Raw genomic sequence first — 16,400 nt, 5'->3', positions numbered from 1 at the left:
GGAGAATGCAAGGTGGAGGAGCCTTGAGAAGCACCAGGAAGGTACATTGCTCCCAAAAGTAAAAGAAAGAAAGAATTTCCAAAAAAAAAATCATGTGAACAGTATTGTTAAATGCGGCAAAATAGTATATATCAAGGCAAACAGTAGCCATACATATATAATCAGGTAGGTAACTAATGACTGTCAAGAGAACTGTGTCATTGAAGTGATGAAGACAAACCAGATTTTCAAAACGTTGAGAAGACTTCGAGGCAATGTGCATAAGAAATTATTTCTTTAGAAATAAGGAGAGAAATAAGATGTCAAATGATGGAGATACCTCTATGAGTAAGAATGCATTCTGTTCTTCTTGTTGCTATTTTATTACTATTTTTAAAGACAGAGTAGGTGGTTTTGGCAAAAGCAAAGGGGAAAGAAGTAGGAGACTATGGATGCTAGAGAAAGCAATGGAAAGGAAGCAGTGACCTCCAGAAACTAGAGATAGAAACAAGGGCGCCTACAAAGGGGTTGGTTTTGTCTCCACTGACACCACCATCTTGTCTCCTCCTCTGGCACCATGGTGGCCTCCTACCTAATCTAGTCATATCTACTCTTGATCCTCTTGATATATTCTTCACAGTTCAATTAGAATCTTATCATGTGTTATCCTGCCTGTGACCCAAAAAAGTCTTTTATGCAGTTGTTTTTTGGATCAAGATCAAAATCCTACAAGGGGCTACATGATCTCCTCTGCAGCTTTATCTCAATCTTCTCTCCATGTTCTCTGGTTCCAGATGCACTGATTTGCTCTCTATTTCTTCAACTGCTGTGGGTCTTTGCACATACTGCTTACTCTTCCTTGCTCTTCCATCTGTACCTTCATGTACTCAACTGGCAGCAATGAACTCAGTTAATATTAATACCTGAGTGATGCTTTTCATGATATCCCTAAGTCAATTCTCCCATTTATACCCTCTTGTCAGCATCTTTCTTACATTTATCACAGTTCATTTGGTGTGCATGTGTGTGTGTGTGTGTGTGCAGAATATTTGATAAATGTTTGTCTCTCCCATAGAGTTGGGAGTGGCTTATGGCTGTGGGGATGCCATACCTTCTTTGTAGGAGATTGCCTTAACATTCTTCGTAGGTTGGTAATAGCAACTCGAATATGAAAGTTGCATATCTTTTGGGAGTTGCTATTAACATGGGCTGTCCAGGTTCAAGTGTTTTTGTAGCCTCTCTGGAATTCTCTCTAGCTGGCTTTCAAAGTCCTGATGCAGCGTGAGTTAGGCATGTCCTCCTTGAGGATACTTTTTTTCTTATTCTTTCCTCCTTCATACTGTCAACATGGCATTTGTCAATATTGGAGTGATAGCTCTATGCTCTACAGGAGCCAAGCATGGATCCACTCTCCAGTTTGTTACAATCCCCTCTTGAATACCATCCAGATAAGTTATTAATGGTAATGAGGAAGTGGAATCTCTGCTTGCTAGTAATCTTAGCCTAACATTGACAGTCATTTGACCATTTTGCTGAGGAGAGGACTTAGCAATTGTTGACATGCAGAAATATGCACTCAATGTTGTCGCATCTGCTGATTTTTGAGCCAGATTCATCCCAAGGTCCTTCAGTCTGACACCTCGGTGTGTGGGAGATGTCACATGGTCCCTGGAGTCCTGACCTCATTTTTCTTTCAGCATCCCACTTAAAGCTTCCTTGCATTAACTAGGACCCATTCTAAATGGCATCCCCTTTAATGAGCGGAAGTATTTGTCCCCTTTAACTGAACAGCTCTTAGAAGCAATTAGCATTTAGGGAACTTCTTGTTTAGAAATAATGTCTTCATCAAACTACCCATTATGGACTAATTTGAAACTGGAAGATAGATGCTCATTTTCCTGTGGTAGCACCTGCAAGCATTTGTGGCAGTGGGGCTAATAGCAGCACTATTGTAAGTCATTGTATTTCCATCACAGTTTGTGTGGTGGGTAAATAGAAACCCCTTCGACATGTAAGCATTTCTGAGGACAAAAAATATGTTCCTTTCAAATTGTGCTATTTACCTGTCATTACAGATCTGAAGGTTGAGAATGCTTCTCATGTTACAATTAATTCTCTCATTGCCTTTGAGATCACTGCCTTTTGGCCAGTGTCTAGGAAATGAAGAGGGATGCTATATGTGAGAAAAGAGTACTCTGTCAGAAAAGGAAAGGAGAGAAAACTTGTTGCTGACTGATAGCTGCAGGAAAAAAAATCTTTTGAATTAGTTTAAGGGGAAAATATGGATCTAACACAATGTGTTTATGACTCCATCAAAGTTGCATGTGCTTAAATTAGTTCATCCTAAGCAATGGCTTAGGATGGCTCTGGCACCATTTTGATAATATGGATAATAATAACAAGAAATTTTAGTAAGTGATTATTAAATTCCAGAAACTATGCAAAGTGTGTTTCATAATCTTTTTCAATGACTCATCCTGATAATCCCCTTTACTGATGATAAAATGATGCTTAAGGTTCCACTTATTCAAGTTTACTCAGCTAGAAAGTGGAAGAGCTGGGATTCGCATCCAGGCAAGCTAACTGCAGGCCAGAGTCTTGACACCCCTACCACACAGATGTCAGCTTTACCAGCACTGAAAGTGAAGGCCTCCTGTTCCCCTGCCCCATCTCCATCAGTTTTCTGTAATTTAAAGATTCCAAGTGGGTCACTGCTTTGGAAAAGCCCTTGTTAAACAACAAAGAAGCCACTGCTAGCCCCCTATTTGCCACTCCAATCAGCCCACAGCAGAGAACGAGTTCCTGATGAATTAGGACAAGAGGAAGAAGATGAGAACCTCCAACCATGCAGAGGCAGGCACAGTACCAGGCATTTCACACCACTCTCTAGGGAGGAAGGCTTGTGGGGCCAGAGTGTACTGAAAAGGGACTGTGCAGTTCGAGGAAAGCCCCTTCTGTGGGTGGCATTGACTGACATAAGGCTGAAGCACTCAAAGGAGTAAGACAGAGCAGGCATAGTATTCCAACAGATCGCAGACTCTGCACTTTTGCCTAGGGCCGGCCCTGCTTCAAAGTGAAACTTCCACAGGAAAACTAAATAAAGGAAAGAAAAGCCAAACAGAACAAATTCCCATTTAGTCAGCTTTTACTGTCCTCGGAGGCTCTGTGTTTATGCTAGATCTTAATTATGCTGCTTGTCAAAGACACACTAAACTCCACTGTGGTTGAGGGAGCTATTTTATCTTTTTATCTTTACAGTCAGAAAAGGACTTAGTATGCTGAACCCTACCCTTGATGAGCTTCAAACCTGGAATAAAAGAACAATTTTCTCTCTTCTGCCCAATTGTCCCCACCTCTGCACTGCTGTCCGTGAACACCTAAGCAGGAGGCTTTGGTGGGGTTAGGAACAGTCAGCACCCAGGTGGCCTGCGACAAAACTGTAACGTCCAAGGGGACTGCATGGGCTTCCCGTGTTCAAGCCCTTATAGTGACCCTCCTGCCCCAGGACCCATGCATCTGCCCTCCAACCCTCCCTCTGCAGGGCTCATGACCTAGACATTCTGGAGAGGCACTCAGCTGTATCTCCCAGCAGGGTAAGTGGGAGAGCCTCCCTCTGGGTGTGTAAATGCAGGGGAGAGGGTGTACTTGAGATTTTAAATGCACAATAATGTGCATTAAACAACTTCAAATCACACAGTGAAGAAGTTATTCCATTTCCAACTCTCTTTAATCCTCCAGATGAAATCAGGGAGAACATCTCTGGTTGAGTGTTTTTGTAATCTTCCTTTCTTTTCACTGTATTTATTTTGGCCTTTGCTTTCTATTTATGGCAGATACTTTCACTTTTCTGGTGGTGACATAAATGTCTTTTAAAATAAATGCATCTACTTGGGGGAAAATCAAATTTGCTTAAAGAAAAAATATTACATAAATAATAAAGGTACATGACAAAATGAAAACTGTGAGAAATACAAGGACTCACTTTTAGAAAAAGCTCTAATTAAGATGCCTTGTGTTAGGGTTCACTCTGACTAAACCTGTGAACTGATAGATGTTCATGCAGCTCTCCTCCCAGACATGCCTGTGTTTAGAGGGTCTTGAAAACTGTGGCAGATCCTTAACAGAGTGATAAGTTAGATCTAACAACCATTTCAGGTCCCTAAAGGCAAGATCAAAAGAAGGATATTTTGTGTTGGGCATGTTTATCCCCAGTCTAAACACATCATCTATGATGATCGTAGTTTGATCATCAGTTTTCAGACTTATGGGAGATGTTGGCTTTGTACCAAAATTCAGATACCTGGGGCCCATCTCCAGAAATTCTGTTTTAGTAGGCCTGGGGTAAGCCCTAGGCATGTGTGTTTTGCTAACTATCCCGTATCATAGAGAAGCACCCCCAACTAAGAATCACTGATGGACTTTGGTCAGTGTTACCACCCAGTGTTGTATGCAGATCCAAAATGAGGAAAGGTATGTGATTGCACCTTGAAAATATGAGGATAACAGATCTGGCTGGACAATCCATTAGAGGTCATTTTTATCTACACAATATGCATGCATTTGTTTCTATGTACAAAGTAATCCCTGAAAAACTGGCTCTTACAGAAAGCCACAGATGTCATCTAGGAATTTTCCTGGTTCCTGTTAGAGGCAAGTCTTGAGTTGGGTTTTATTTAACAGATCAGAGGAACATCTTGGTTCCCTCTAGTAGTAGCTCCATAGTCCTTCTCTTTGCCAGGCTTCATGATGTTGTTTACTTCAGGTCTCTGAGAAAACCAGTGGAAGTCTGTCATGGAACACCCAAGACCAGATGTGATATGATTCATTTCTAATCACTGGCATTATCCAGGTGACTTGCTCAAGCCTAGCTTACACAGAGTTCCCTTTCAGCATAGACGTTTCCTAACTAGCATTACCCTGCCATACCCAAAGCCTTGTGAAAATATTTTCAGCAGTTAACAAGCAGAGCCTGCAGTTATAATATGCTCATTAGGCCGCATGTTAGTTTTCAAGTCTTGCAGCACGCATAATCTGCTACTTGATTTCCACTGAATTTCAGTTCTGTTGGGCATCAGCAGAGGAGTGCTGGCAGCCCCGTGGGCTTTGCCAAGGGCTGCTGTCTTTATGTGTGTTTTCCACAAGGCCATGCTGACTGTAAAATAGCACACCTACCCTATTTGAATCTCCAGTCTCTCTTTGTCTGAGCGTCCCTTCAATTATCCCAGAGCCTTTCCTGATCCCCTGGTGGAGAAACTCCTTCAGGAACCACACTAATTTTAGAAGACAATGCAAAAGATATACCCAGTAGTCCCAGTAGATGAATAGGCTGATCTCTGGAATTTATTAGATCTTCCTTTGTTCTAGACTTCACTTCTACATTTCAAAACCACTGCCTTAAAAAAAAAATGCTCTCATTCCAAATTACAGTTTTCGAATAAAGGCCTTTGACCATAGAAGTACAGTACTTTTTCCCTATACTTTGAACGTGCTGTACTTGAAAATATATATATACATATATATAAAATCCCCAGGGTCAAAGTGTTCCAATGCTGTGCGAGCTGAGAATATTTTGGCAATTTCACATTAGTAAACAAATGTTTCTGGCTGCTGAAGGCATAATTTATTTTTATTACTTTTTAAAAATTTCTTGGTGACTGGCTATGAGGGGCAGCATTTATTTATTCCTTGATCAATAAGTCGGTGCCCAGCATATGCCTGGCAGAGTGTTAGGCTTTGAAAGTACAGAGATATATCATACCTGTTCCATATCCTGATGGAGCTAACAGTCAGTGGAGAATGCCAACCCTCTAAACAGATAAATACAATGGACAAGATGAGTGGTATTGTTGGAGCTATGAACAGAAGGCTACAGGATGGAGAGAATGGAGCTAGTACAAAGAGTTCACAGATAAACAAAGTCCCATGTTGGAGGAGACTCAAGAAGAGTTGGAATTGAATTTAATTCAATTTGGGGACAGGAAACCAGAGATCCAAGGAAGCAAGAGAGAAGGAAGGAAGGTTAGAACCAAATATTGGCAGGGGCAGGGGATATGCCTCCTGAGAGATGGCCAGAAATGCAGAATGCAGGCTTATATTCGATTTGTATGTACGGACTGGTAGAGATATGACACTTGGGTACATCAGCCTGGTTTAGAGAGCTGGGTAGGGCTAATAGGCAGAGAATGGGTAATTCAGTGGTAAGACCAGATCACAGGAAGCATCTTAGTCCATTTGTGTTGCTATAACAAAACATGCACACACACATACACACACACACACACACACAGGGTAATGTATAAGAACAGAAATTTATTTTCTGAGAGTTCTGGAGGCTGAGAAGTCCAAGATCAACGTGCGGGTAGGTTTAGTATCTGATGAAGGCTCATTCCCCATAGATGGCACCGTATCAGGTGTCCTCACGTGGTGGAAGACCTGAAGTGCAAAAGGAACTAACAGCTCTCTTATATCTCTTTTATGAAGTCATTAATCCATTCATGAGGGCAGAGCCTTCATGGCCTAATCACCTCTTAAAGGCCCCTCCTCTGAATACTGTTGCATTGGGAAATAAGTTTCAACACAAATCGGGGAGGAGACACAGACATTCAAAATATAGCAGTAAGTGAGGGACCCTTCGTTGTTTAAAACCCTTGAACCCTCAATGTGGAGTGTGGATAAAAACTCATCATGTTTTCCCACTTAACACATTTCTTCTGATGCCTTCCTTAACTCTTCCATGACTCAGCCATAATAGAACATTTCCCTATTACCAGTTGCTAGGAGTGTTAAATGAGCTGATGATGTGGAATAACCCTGCTAAGAGCCTAGAATGTGAAAGAATTTGTTTTGGTCACATTTTTAAATAATTTGGAATCATTCTAGTTCCTTAAAATGTGTGATCCTCTTAGATGGGAATGAATTGAGCTTTAAACACGAAAGGAACATCTTCCTCCTTTAGTCATGTCAGAATATCTTGTTGAGGGGTACCCAAGGTGTTCCTCACAGCTTGAGGTAATTAAACCAGTTACACACTGGGCAGTGTACATATTTCTTTGCAGCTTCTACTAGTAGGCTTCTTTATTGTATCTTGTGATGATTTAAATGAATTCTTCCTGATTCCTGTCATGGTGATAAAGCACTCATGTTGGCCTGAGTAAGTGTAGGTGCATTGTAGTGCAACTAATGATGTCTGAACAAGGTTCACACCTGTCAACCTTCATTCTTTCACTAGGAGACTAGCAGGTATTTCCTAAGATGCCAAATCTTAACTTGTGTGAGTCCTAGAAATGGTGGCATGTTGACCCTGTATATTCAAAGAAAATCAAATGAGTATTTGCAAAGACAGTTGCTGGCTGCAGGTAGATACCAGCGGAGACTTGAGTGCAGAAAAACCTAAATGCCTGATGTAGGAGGCATTAGGAAGAGCCTCAGGCACACAGAGAAATGTAGCAAATCAATAATTGGCCAATCACTTCTCCGAGTTTATCAAATTCTTTACCTCTTACACAGTGAACACCAAATCTGCCTGCCTGCGCCAGATTTCTCTTATGTGGCCACTTACATGAGAGGAAACAGAGGGGTAAAGAATGCCCCACTGCATTCCTAAAATTCCACCAGTCAAGATTTCTTCAAGGGAGACTGACATTCTAAGCATATCAGCTCCATCTGTCTCTGCTCCTTTGAACAGATAGAAATTTGAGGGTAGGTTTTGGTAAGTGGGAGATTTCAGAGAGCGTTAGGGCACCCTGGAGAACTGAGCCAGGGAGAAGAGAGGTCTTCAATGGAGACAAAAATGAACCAGTGACAGCTTTCCTATTCTCCACTTTTATTTATTTCTGGGAGTGGGTCTGCTTTCTGTGTTGGTGTTGGACCAGGAGTCAGGAAGCACCAAACCTGTAGGGCTCCTGTGGAGCTCCACATTTTCCATTACCAGGACACAGATCTGATACTTCAGGGTTCGTGGGAGTAATTACTATTCGGAACAGAGGCATAAATACTTGTGATTCAGAGGATAGACCTCATGCTCCTTCCCCTCCTTTCTTTCCTCCTTCCTCCCTCTCTTTCTTTGTTTATTAACATATATATATAGTTGCCAGATCTCTTTATGGTGGCCTATTTGCATACCAAAATTTCACTTATGGTAAGTGTACAGTTTAGTGACTTTTGTGCATGTATATAGTTGTGCAGTAATCCCCTAAATCCTGTTTCAAAGTGCTGGCCCTACCCTTTGCCCAATTTATTTCTAATTAACATACAAAACCCCATTTAAAATTGGCTGATATGGTTGAGCATCCTGCATCTGAAATTTTCAGTTTTAAATACTTCAAAAGCCTAAACTTTTTGAGCGCCAACACGATGCTCAAAGAAAACACTCCTTGAAGCATTTTGGATTTTGCATTTTAGAATTTGGGATGTTTAATGGGTATGATGCAAATACTCAACATTTTAAAAATCTCAAATTCGAAGCATTTCTAGTCCCAAGCGTTTTGAATAAGAGATACCTAATCCATAGGTAACATTCTTCTATTTGAACACCAAGAAAGCATGTTTTACAATCTCTTATTCTAAAATTTATTTTTTCCCCGTTTCTATGATAATAAAATTGCTGCAGCAAGAGCAGAAACAGAAATGGAAAAAAGATAATCCTTTCTTGCTGTAAGCCCTATTTGCAAAAGCGGATCCTCTTTCCCGGACTTCGACACTCTATGCGGAGATCTGAAGACGTAGCGCGTGTTGTGGGTGGTAGAAGGAAGAATCTGCTTCTTGGGTTACATACGTCCTAAACTGTAGTTATGAAGCCTTTAGTTGCCAGCAAATTGGAACAATAATCGTAATAATCTCTGCTCTTTATTGACTATATATTCTGATTCATTTCCTTTACGTGCATTATCTCATTTAAGCCTCACCATGGGCGCTCTCCCTTTATATAGATTAGAAAACTGAGGCTCAGATAGATCAAATAAAGTTTTCAGAGTCACTCCATGGTAGATGTCAAGGCCGGGGATCAAACCAAGACCTGTCTCACAGCTCAGTCTCTACTTTCAAGAGCACACCTTATCACATCTCTACACAAACGAACCATGGCATGGCCATCAAGGGGCAGCTTAATTGTCAGAAGTCTGCTCCTATTACAAGGAAGAAAAATTGAAAATATGTGGTCCTAGGGGGAAAAAAGTAAGCTAACATCCTATTTAACAGCTACCCCAAAATGGCAGGAGTAAAAAGCAATTTAAGGCAAGTATGCTTATGGCTTTGGAAGTTTTGAGACATTTTTTAACCACACCAGCGTTTGAGGCTGAATGAGAGGGTGAGACAGTGCATGGACACGCTACAGCTTGATTCACCTTTGGTGACTCTGCACCTGGGAATGAAGTTCACCAGGCATCGGTGCTAGAGGTTAGGGAGACATCCTGACTTGGCTGCTTGAATAAACTTGGAATAGGTCGTGATTATATAGCAATTGGGAGGGCGTAAGAAAGGCATTGTCTGAAGTGGTCTCTGCCTCAGCTAACTCCTTGGTGTAGTACTCATGTGTCACTGAACACATAAACACTGCCTCCCATTCGATTGTTTTCATGTATCTGTTTTATTAGCTGTCCCCATGGTTCTCAAAGTTGGTGAAGTACAGCAATCGTGGGAGACACTTATTAAAAGAATAGGCATCGGCTCTCCTGAGAAATTTTTTATACAGTCGTCCTGAGAAAAGGTTCAGATGCCTGTATTTTTATAAAGCTTTCCTGTGATGCTTGGAATGAACCAAATGTGGGATTTGTTGCTCTTCAAAACTGTAAGTCCATGAGGGCACTTTGTTTCCTAGCAGCTCACAGAGTGCTTCACAGAGAGTGAAATTCAGTGGATACTTGTTGACTGAAGGAGGGAATAAATGGATATTGTAGCTTCCTTGAGGTCAACAATGATGAAATTTACCTCCCACAGTGGCAATAAATAGTGATCAATAACTGTTTACTGATTTATTAGTTTTAAACCTATGTTTTATTTTTTCTTTTTGCTTAGCTCTGAGCAAATGGCTATGAATTTGCTTGAAGTTTTGTGTTCTAAAAGACCTGATGCCTATTTAGTGAGGTGAGGTGGTGGGCATAGCATCCAGGAACTGATTTTGAGCAGTTTCAGGAGTTTATTAATCCAAAATCTGAGAAGAGAACCAATTCCCATATTTTGCAAGTTTATTTTGCTCTAGTACAGTGAATAATTGTCCTGGGGGGACTAGATGGCATAGGAGAATATTAATCTTAGATTTTCATTTCCTATAAAATAATTTCCCACTTATTACATTCAGTGAGAATACTTTGGGTTTCAGGAAATATGCATATTTTATCACAGACAGTCCAAAGCGTGCTCCCAAATGTATATGAAACTGAGGAGTTAAGAGGGGCAGGTGCAAGCATTTCGGTAAGCCACGGGATACCAAGGTAGGCTGTAAGAGGACTAAAAGTAGAAGCAGGACAGAGTCACCTGGAGTCTCCACACCTTCCACAGTGTTGTCAAATTTTAGGCTTGAGCTTTAAAAGAAATTTGTAATAGGAAAATATTAAAAATTAAAATGACAACAATAATAATAATTAATGGCTAGCATTTTTCAATCTCCTCACTATGTATAAGGCAATATACTAAGCCCTTTCACATATCATGTCATATAACTGATTTTTTGGAGAGCCCAATGAGGTAGTACAGTGGATTATAGATGAGAGCATCTCAACTAAGATTGCATTTAAGAAAAAAAAGATTTTTACTCTTGGAACAGAAAAGAAGTCCAGAATAGCTTCAGACATTTAGATTTCAGGGACTCAAGTAATATCACAGTACCCTTCTCTCCCCTGTTATCTTCTCTTCCCTATTGCCTTTCACTATGTGGTAATGAAGATGGCCCCCAGCAACTCCAAGTTAATGTCCTCGAAGATCAAGTCCAATGGAAAAGAAAATTCTTTTCCTGCAGAGTCAGGGAAATCCACAATATCATGCTTACTTGTGACATCAACTGCAAAGTTTCGGGGTTCCTAAGATCGTTCTCATTTTTTATAATTCACCAAAATGGCTCACAGAACTCACTGAAAGCTGTTATACTTGCAGTTATGGTTTTTTACAGTGAAAGAATACATATTAAAGTGAGTCAATAGAAGATACTCATGGAGCAGAGTTCAGGAAAGTTCCCAAAACAAAGTTCCCAGTTGTCCTCTCCCAGTGTAGTCATGGACAGGGCTAACTTTCCCAAGTAACAGTGTGTGACAGTACACACAGAGCACTGCCAACCAGGGTGTCTTTCCTGAGCCTTCGAGTCCAGAATTTTGATTTGGGGCTCAGTCACAAAGACATAATTGACCACCCTTGTGGCTGACCATTAGTCTCTAGTCCCTCCAGAGGTCAAGCTAATGCTACATGGTCCAAAGCCCCATCATAAATCACATTATTCGACTGTGCAGTTTGGCCCAAAGCCCCTAGGTTAAAAAAAAAAAGAAGAAGAAGAAGAAGAGGTTTTTGGCAGTCAGGATATTCCAAGGGTTTTGCAATCACCTCCCAGTAGCTGAGGGCAAAAAACCTTTTTTGGGGGTAAGGTTAATTCTTTACTACACACTTCTCCAATGTTCTAATAAAAGCCTGGCCTGCATTGTGTTCATGGACCCATCCCTGAAGCAATCACTCTGACGCAGAGATGAACATGCTAATAGACTAGGCCTAAGGATGGGGCCATTCACCTTGCCCACCACATAGCACAAGAGCAAGGAGTGATGATTCTCCAAGAAAACTGGACATTGACCAAGATATTTCAGGAGTAAATAAAATAAGAAGACAGTAGTCTATGTTAACTCATGGGAAGGCTCCGTAGCAAAACTAAAATACTAAATTCCCTTTATTTTGATTTGATGTGCTATCATTAGCAAGTCCATAGGAAAATGAACTGAAAGTGACTTAATAAATGCACTTTAAAAAAAAGAGATAGAACCTATTAAAATATGACATGTGTGACTTAGGGAAGAGGCAGAATAATAGCAAGTTGATGAAGAGGCTCTATATGTGATCACTTATGCAAATTTCCCACCAAGAACGAATTTGTCTTGTTTCCCTAGGGCAACATGAAAACTCCCTAAAGCAGTGGTTTCTGAACTTGTAGTGCATTAGAAATACCTGGGGAGCTTTTAAAATCCTGATGCCCAGGCCACACCCATACCAGTAAAATCAGAATGTGTAGGAATGGGATCCAGGCAACTGTGTTTTTTAAACATCCCCAGGAGATTTGGAAACGACTGTAGTAGACCCTGAAACAACAGCAAACACTACTAATCTGAATGCTAATTTCCAATATGACCCACCTTACCCAATTAAATGGACACGATTCAATCACTGGCAGAAGAACTGCTCTTGAGTCTCCGCAGGATGTAGTATAGAACCTGAGTTGGAGAAATATGTGTTCAAACCACAGCTTACACTTACATGACTAGCTGTGCCTCGAGGAAGCAATTTAATCACTTTAAGGTTCAGTTTCCTCATCTGTGAGACAATTGATAATTTATATGACATGGAACTTTTTTTTTTTTTTGAGATGGAGTCTCACTCTGTCACCCAGGCTGGAGTGCAGTGGCACCATCTCGGCTCACTGAACTCTCTGCCTCCTGGATTCAAGTGATTCTCCTGCTTCAGCCTCTCAAGTAGCTGGTATTACAGGTATGCACCACCACCTCTGGCTAATTTTTATACTTTCAGTAGAGATGGGGTTTTGCCATGTTGGCCAGGCTGGTCTCAAACTCCTGACCTCAGATGATCCGCCCACCTCAGTCTCCCAAAATGCTAGAATTACAGGCGTGAGTCACCATGCCCAGCCCAATGTGGAACTTCTGAAAGAAAATACGTAGAAAGTACCTGGCATAGCAAACGTCAACTTCCTTACTTATGCTATTACCTTTATTGTAAGAGAGATAGAAACCCCTTGTCTTTTTTTCCTGCCTTTCAGCTTTTGTTATTTTGGGTTGTTTTGTTTTGTTTTTAATATGTCCATGTAGGATTTTAAAAAGTGTATCTTTGTCAATAATGCAAAACTTAAAAGTTGTCTGTCATTAAATACAGTTGTTCCCTTAAATATTGAGAACTTCAGGAGGAGGTGTCCTATTCATTCAGTCATTTATCCACACAATATTTGTCAAGTGTCTATGACAATATTTCATCAATACTAAAATGCACTCATTTGCAAGATGTATCATTATTTTATGTATGAATAAGAGAGGGAAAACTCAGCCAATTAAACTATGCCACACCCTCAGTTACAAGAGGGATTCCTATTTCAGAAGTCTTAAGTTAAGCAAAGAAATGTACAAGATAACATCAGCGAAATGCCGTCAGGGTGGAATTAATCCTCCAGGATGCTAGGCATAAGACACAAAGTTACACAAGATGCTGTCTCAGTGATGGGGGACAGAAAAGAACCAAGATCCACAGTTGGCTTCAACCCTCTCGCTCCCAAATACAGAGTCAACTCCAGTTTCATCCAGAGAAAATTCTTTTTCATGCCCCTTTTGGATCATTAAATGTCATACACTGATCACTGTCTCACCTTTGAGAAATACAGTGACCTGTTAAAATGGTCCCATTTTTAAATCACTTTTCTTCAAACAGGGCCAGTTTTAAATGGCTGTATGTCATCCCACCCATGGATGAGAGTGAAAATGGCTCTCATTATTTCAGCAGATCACATAAGCCATGCTGCAGGAGAGCAGGAGGTGAGAAGGTAGAGGGAATTCAATTTGATGATCACATGATCTTTCTTCCCCTGAACCTCCCCATTCAACTGAAGATTTTGTGTTGTGATCCCAAATGGGTCAAAATACAAGCTTGGAAAAGTTTTCTGAATAGTCTTTCTCTATTCTATATATACTTAATACAGATATGCCCCATTTCTCTTTCCTTACATTGAAGCCTGCTTGGCCAGAAATGTGCTTATGTTGGCTAATTTTTTTTAAGTAGTTGGCAAAATATGTTCCCGAGTGGAGGCAAAGTATTAGGGGAAGATTTTGGGGACAGGTGTACCATCAATGATTCTGACTCAGCCCATTGAAATGCACTCTTTGTATGTAGTTTGGGGAATTAAATTTTGGTGACAGAAAAAAAATTCCAAAAAGAGACAGAGAAACTAAAAATAATAGGCTCTTTAAATCCAAATGAGAATTCTACTAATAGCGTCTTGGTGTGCCATGCCAGGCCCATGCTCCAGTCAATAGAGATTTTCTTTTGAAGGTAAGCAATTTAGAGAATGAATCTGCTCTGCCGTCTGGTTGGAGGATGGGTGCCAAGGTTAGATCTTTAAGGAAATAATCTTATTAGTCCCTCTTATTAAGGAAGCCTCTGCAGTGAGTAGACTTTGAACCTGCCTGATAAAAAGTAGGTCTTGTCAAACAGCTCACAGCTCCTAGTGAAAAGGTTGAACTTTGTTGGTTTAGATCATCCAATCCAAATGCAAACATGTTTCTAAGCTTCTGTTTGCATACTCTGGGAGGAAAAAAAGACTTCCTCTTTTTCCCTGACTCTGACACTAATAGTATTCTGAGGTGATGGCAGCTCCCATGGAAATTACTAAATCACTGTGTTAGTGGCGCATACATAAAGGCAAAAGTTTCCAGTGTAACTTGAAATGTAAAGCTTCCAATTGTCACTGTTTGGGTCCTTTTATTTCTTTAAATCTTCATTTTTTCCCCCTTAACGGAACCTGGTCTTCCCATTTCTCCACCATTACATCTCCGTACTGACCCCATCTGGAAGCTGTAAGGCTGAAATTTTGACAGCTTTGTCATTTTCATAGCTGTGAAGGTTGATGTCGAGCTTACAGGATTATTGCTCTCCAGGAATACTTCACTACAAAATCAAGCGGAAGGTCAAGAGAGGTGGAGAGAGGGAAAAAAAATAAAAAACTCTAATTAAATCAGGAAGGGCTGCCTTGTGCCCTAAGAAATGCGTGCAACTTCAGGGAGAGCCATGCTTGTATCCAAGTGCAACAATTGGCCTCAGTGAGGGGCCGCATTTGTCACAAGAGACAACAAAGAAATTGCCATTAAAGCAAGCAGCTCCTTGAAGAACTGGCTTCATTCTTTGCTTTTACCCTGCTATTAAGGTCCTTCTCAAATCAGATTAAGGAAAGGCACTGTAACACATAGTTTCATTAGAGTAATGGAAAGAGGAGAGCAAGCGCTTTTCTTACGTCTTCTCCTTGGTTTCCGAGATTTGTGGCTTCTGGATACCAGCCTGGTATATAATGCAACCAGATAATAGTGGCCACGAAGAATGAAAGACACGTCTGAGACTTATGCTACTGAGAACAGAATTGAGAAGAGTCTTACTCCAAATTTTTGCATGATGTGTCCCTGCAAGGAGGAACTAGACACTGTGTAGAATCCCCAGAGTAGAGAATTCTCAGGTAGGATTTGCACAAACTGCATTTTAGTTCAGCAAATCCTACCTGAAACCTACTGATACAGTTTGGATATGTGTCCCCTCTAAATCTCATGTTAAATTGTAATCTTCATTGTTGGAGGTGGGGTCAGATGGGAGGTGTTTGGGTTATGGGGATGGATCCCTCATGGCTTGGTGCTGTCCGTGCAATAGTGAGTTCTCGTGAGATCTGGTTGTTTAAGTGTGTGGCATGCACACTCCCTCCACTCTCTCTCTTGCTCCTGACTCCACCATGTGATGTGCAAGCTTCTGCTTCACCTTCTGCCATGAGTCAAAGCTCCCTGAGGCCTCCCCACAAGCCAAGCAGAGGCAGGTGCCACGCTTCTTGTACAGCCTGCAGAATCATCAGCCACTTAAGCCTCTTTTCTTTATAAACTACCCAGTCTCATACATTTATTTATGGAAATACAAGAACGACCTAATACACCTACTGTGTGCCAAATATTTGGCAAGACATTAATGATTCAAAGAAGTCATGGATAGAGTTCTGTGTTTAACCCATTTATGCTGGAGGTTGCAGATTTTTGTGTGTGAAAAATAGACCTTGGCGATGACCTTGAGCAGTAGGATATGAATAACTCCCACCAGCTTAGCGTTCCAATAGTGGAACACTAGGCATATACAGGTTAATAGAGGTTTAAGAGAGATGAGCAAATACTACATATATAAGGTGGGATAATCATAACTGTAAAAATTATTGAGCAGCTACCATGTGCAGGTCACTGGTTTAAGTGCTGTGCAGAAAAAAAATTTATTTAATATAAAGGTCAGACTATTATGCCTAGAGCACACACGCAAGGACGTCATTTCAGCTGTGGAAGGTAAAGGACATGGAAAGTTCCCTGCAAAAAGGGATATAAATGTGTATTGAAGGATGGATAAGAATTATACCCAATGTTTAAAAAATAGAGGAGTGGAAGATAAAACCTTTCTAAATTTAGTAAACTTCATAAATAAAGACATAAAGTGCTACA

At 40.7% G+C, this 16,400-nt stretch overlaps 1 protein-coding gene across 19 annotated transcripts in view; it reads left to right on the top strand.

The window, feature by feature from the left end:
- LOC105480824 (teneurin transmembrane protein 2) overlaps window positions 1–16,400 on the top strand; it is a 3,943,693-nt gene that overhangs the window by 3,475,882 nt on the left and 451,411 nt on the right. The window contains exon 1 of one of the 19 annotated variants that reach the window (XM_071097771.1): window positions 2,356–3,572. The exons of the other annotated variants lie outside the window; for them this stretch is intronic. The gene's annotated coding sequence lies outside the window, so the exon portion shown is untranslated. Of the gene's footprint in view, window positions 1–2,355; window positions 3,573–16,400 lie in introns of those variants that run through there. 19 annotated transcript variants of the gene reach the window in all.

The sequence above is a fragment of the Macaca nemestrina genome, chromosome 6 (genome assembly GCF_043159975.1).
Source record: "Macaca nemestrina isolate mMacNem1 chromosome 6, mMacNem.hap1, whole genome shotgun sequence".
In the NCBI taxonomy this organism is placed as follows: domain Eukaryota; kingdom Metazoa; phylum Chordata; class Mammalia; order Primates; family Cercopithecidae; genus Macaca; species Macaca nemestrina.
This window is presented reverse-complemented; position numbering and strand designations above follow the sequence as displayed.